Genomic DNA, 5,387 nt, shown 5'->3' on the forward strand with positions numbered 1-5,387 from the left:
ACGTGCGGTTAAACAACAACTTTGCCCCCTTGTAAAACAAATACCTATTGTAGTGGCGCCATCTGCTTTTTGCACGCTTTTAGACTGTCGCATTTTAATGTATGGAATGGTATATCTTATACCTGTTTAATTTTTGCATATATTGATGCTGACTGTACCATATAGTGGAGTGCCAATAATATTCAATGATTTAAAAAATGGATTTTGGAGTGATAATAATCGAATTTACACGGACGCGGTATCGTAGTTTTAAGGTGAAATATTACGTCACAACATACGTTTGGTAATGACCTATATAGCTTTTCAGTACACTTGGTGCTGTTTTATCGCACTAGTGGCGAGAAGTGGTTCATTGCGTGCCTATGTCGAAACTTCAAAGGGCCATTTCGTCACTACTTTAAAAAAAACTTGTATCTTCGTCTGTCAATGAAAAGAAAATTGTAAGTATGTATGGAATGCATATAGACTTACTGCGTTTTAACTTTGAGGAACAGCGTGAGATACGAGATTTTTTAATAGTAGTGACGATTTGTATTGAAAAACGTCATAAGATACACGTGCGAAAAGGAAATTTGTTCTTCTTCAATAAGTTTCGACTTGAGAAATGAACCACTATGCAAAAAGGTCAAAAAAGCACCATCTGTACTAAAAAATACCTTATTTCAAAATAATCTTGCCAAAATTTTGACTAAAAATACATTTAGCGTGTCTTTTCGTGATCGCGCTAGTTCAAATAGGCTTGAAATATGAAAGTTCATACGATATTTTTCAAAGTATTCTTACACGATATTATATTTTATAAAAGTTTGAAATGAATGTGAGTGTGCACGGGAAAACGTCCCACTTTGTCGATTGCTATAAAGCCGCTTTGTCAGTTTATTCATATGAAGATGCAAATAAATCTCGCCTTAATGGTAACCGACAGAGTGGGACGTTTTACTAAACACACTCACATTTTATTTAGCAGATATTTGTGAGCACTTCGGCCTCTCCGATACATCTGATGACTGTATGTTCGAAATTCATCTGAAAAAAAAAACTGGTGTCAGAATAGAATGACAATCTTATTAAACTCAGACTAAGCTAAGTTGACAGGATTTTGCTTGTGTTAAATAAACGTCTTATGATGTTACATTTAAAAAAATGCTTGCGCAATCTGTGGAATCAAAATCGTTGCTGATTTAGCTTGGTCTGACTAAGAGGGTCTCCCCAAAGCTATCAACGAGGAATCGGCTCTAGCCAACAAAAATCGCTCGTTAAAGTATGAAGACGCCGCTGAACGCATATTCAACGAGCAATTATATTATAGGTTTGGGGAGAACCTAAACGATATAAAGTTAGAGAAGTCACCTATCCCCTTTAAGTTTGTACATTTGAATCACGTCTCCGATTTGGATAAAAATTGGTAGGCTGATAGAGTCCATGATGCTGAGCAAGATCCGCTAGGTTTCCCAAAATGTCCTATGTAGTTTGTATGAAACCTTCCTTTTTTGTTACCAGATTTCTATACATTTTCGGTAACAAAAAAGGAAAGTTTCATACAATCAACTTAGGACATTTTGGGAAACCTAGTGGATCTTGCTCCGCATCATGGACGCTATCAGCCTACCAATTTTTATCCAAATCGGAGACGTGATCCAAAGGTACAAACTTAACGGGAATTGCTGACGTATGAAGTCAATATTTCAGGCCTATAACACTTTAGTGTGACATTCGACTTAATATTTTTGTTTGGTGCTCGTAATATTAGTTTACCTTCCGAATTTTCTGCATTTTTCATAGTTGTTAATGATGGAGTACAATATTTCTGGATTGTCGCGCACAGTAGGAAGATCGCTAGAGTATGTAGCAATGTTTAAGTTAAATATTGGGGGTCGAAAGTGACACGGGTTCGAATTTAACCCCTGGGGATTGAAATTATCCCCAAATTTCATCCAATCATCATTTCTGTGTTTTTATAAACTTGGAGACCGGAAAGACCTCCAAAGATCTTTTAGAGGTTCGAAACGACCTCTAATTATTTTGTGAGTCGAAAATGATCCTAAGAAATATCTTTATAATTTTGTTATTTTTAGGTGAAATTTGGGGATGTAAACCCCATTTTATTTACCATATTATTAGTAGGTTTAAGGAAGGTGGGTAGATATTTTTGAATAATGCAAGAGCGTGCAAAGACCGGAGTCTTGTATCTATTATAAATAAATCAAAAAAGATATTTATATTGAGAAATATATATTTTGAATTTTATATAAGAGGGATGGACCGGGATTTTTTTGTATTGTGCAATTTGTTTTCTTATGTTTAAATTTAAAATCAAAGCCTACAAAAATTTAATGCTTCCATAAGTAACTACACCGCTTTCTTTTAGTGAAATTTTGTTTGTCTAAATAAAAGAATCTTTGAAAATTACATGTTTCTCTTTAACGTTGACTGTGACAAAAGTAACGAAAAATTGATGAAGATAATAAATCGATCGTAATAACGTAAGAAAACAATTTGCACCCGCCAGTGGATGTTTTAAGGTTACTCCATAGATATAACGGTTAGAAATGCTGCCAGTAACACTATTACAATTCCTCATGCGTTGTAGGTGTCAATACGCAGCGGTGATCGCTTACCTTCACGCTAACCGTCTGCTCGTTTGCCTGCTATAACAAAAATGCAATATTTGTCCAAACCTAATAAAAATAAACATATTTTCAAAGAACAGGAAACTTATTTTATTACCATTTTCACATGTATCATGCTCGGTATGTAATAGAAAAACGCATTTATAAATACAAAAATGCAAATTTAATAAAAAGGTTGGGGGGTTGAATATATCTCCAAAATCTTTTTGGAGATCCAAAGAGACCCTAAACTATTTTACATGTAGATATGGAGGGATATGTGTTTGGGGGCCGAAAATACCTTAAAATATTTTTGGAGATCCAAAGAGACCCTAAGCTATTTTTCATATAAATATGGATATTATTTTGAATGTTATACGGTCCAAGTTTAAAACAAGATTATTAATGTGTCGGACAGACAAGGAACAGAGTCGCACCTTTTGTACCTTTATCGTACGGAACCCTCAAAATACAATATGTCTATGGGATAACCTTAAAACTGCTGGCAATGTACGCTCTTTATTGACCAAAGCTGTGAATTTGATGCAAAGATCGTTAATTATAAATAATATTATGAATACACACATTTTATTTGTACACAGGTCATGTGGCTTTCCTTAGGCTCTGGTTTCACCAAAAGCGACAAGAAACGAACAAAAGATAGTCGCTCCCATGTAAATAAAAGAGAGAGCGAGCGATTTGCTACGCCCCGGTCCCGGGTTCGAATTCCGGTAAGGGCATTTGGGCCTTTTTTTTTTTCAAAGTTGTCCACCCCACTTTTTTTGTTACATGGGTATTTTTTACGCGATTAATACTCAGAATCGCGAGGTCTTTCGATCCTGGTAGGAGAAAAAAAATGTCCCAAGATTTCTATACATTTTTTCGAACCTTCCATTCCGTTACCGCCATACAAAATGTATGAGAAAATGGTAACGGAATGGGGAAAAAACCTTGGAACACTTTTTTTCTCCTATTAGAATTGAAAGAGCTCGCGATTCTGAGTGGAAACCACATAAAAAATTCCAAATCCAAAAAAAAGTGGGGTTTGAAACTTTGAAAAAAATGGCCCATTTATATGTGTGATGAGCACAGATATTTGTTCCTGAATCATGGATGTTTTCTATGCATATATGTATTTTAATCTATATTAAGTATGTATATCGTCGCCTAGCACCCATAGTACAAGCTTTGCTTAGTTTGGGGCTAGGTTGTAAGGTGTCCCCCAATTATTATTTTTTTATATACTACGTCGGTGGCAAACAAGCGTACGGCCCGCCTGATGGAAAGCGGTCACCGTAACCTATAGACGCCTGCAACTCAAACAGTGTCACATGCGCGTTGCCACCCCATTAGAAACTTGTACATTCCCTTTTGCTGCGTTAAATACCTACACAGTAAAAAGGAGTGTACAAGTTCCAAGGAGGGTTCGGGTTGCCGACGACTCAAAGGACAATAGACGGAATAAGTCAGTTCGGTAAGTCCTCCCGTCATCAGCACACCGCACCCTCGTTGAGCTCTGGCAGCATTACTCACCGGCAGGAACACAACACTATGAGTAGGGTCTAGTGCTATTTGCCTGCGGTGTTCTGTAAGGCGGAGGTACTACCCCAGTTGGGCTCTGCTCTAAATTCGAGCGAGACAATATCCGCTGTGCTGTGCCCTACCACACAAAGCGGAATATCATTCGATATGCCCTACCCCCTATTTATTTATTTATAGTTGATCCCTCGGTGATGAACAACTCGCTCGCGCTATCTTCTCTTTCTTCTATTTACACGGGAGCGACTGTTTTTGTTATTTTCTATAGCCGATAGCTCATAGCTTACTAGCTTGCGGTGGGACCAGTGCCTAAAACGTACTTATATGCTGGAATGTCACATATAAAAAGTAGTTATGTTATAACATTCACCTGGCTGGCATTTTTTCTTGTACAATCAGCAACACAGCTATGAATACAGTGCCAAAAATATATACAGGGTGGAAAAATCGAATGCCACATGGATGGCAACTACCTTAAGTATTGTAAATAGCACATTTGGTGTAAGGGAGACTTTCCTTTGTTTTTAAAAACAATACATTCTGAATTTAAGTATTTATGAAAAATCGCTTGCCTCAGTCGGGACTCAAACCGGTCAAATGTGACAAAAAATAACGTGCCGTATTTTATGATGCAGATTGAAAGAGTTACTGGTAAGGTTCATTTTTCTCTAAATAACAAATACAATCAGAATAACGGAAGGCCATGAAAACTAACAATTACTTTTTAAATTTGATCTCACCCGTCGCGTGAAATGCACCGCAATTAAGAAGAAATTTTCATGGCCTTCCGTTATTCTGATTGTATTTGTTATTTAGAGAAAAATGAACCTTACCAGTAACCCTTTCAATCTGCATCATAAAATACGGCACGTTATTTTTTGTCACATATGACCGGTTCGAGTCCCGACTGAGGCAAGCGATTTTTCATAAATCCTTAAATGCAGAATTTATTGTTTTTAAAAACAAAGGAAAGTCTCCCTTACACAAAATGTGCTATTTACAGTAATTAAGTTAGTTGTCATCCATGTGGCATTCGATTTTTCCACACTGTATACATAACTTTATTGCGTGTACATTAAGGTGTGTATATGTATATATATTTTGGCAACTGTATTAACAGCTTGGTCGCTGACTGTACATCCTTATTAATCGAGAAGATATTTGAATAAAATGTGTGTATGAGTCTCGTTTCATATACGAATTGGTACACAAAGACAAATATTGATACTTTATGTTTTT

Source organism: Leguminivora glycinivorella, chromosome 27 (assembly GCF_023078275.1).
Source record: "Leguminivora glycinivorella isolate SPB_JAAS2020 chromosome 27, LegGlyc_1.1, whole genome shotgun sequence".
Classification (NCBI taxonomy): domain Eukaryota; kingdom Metazoa; phylum Arthropoda; class Insecta; order Lepidoptera; family Tortricidae; genus Leguminivora; species Leguminivora glycinivorella.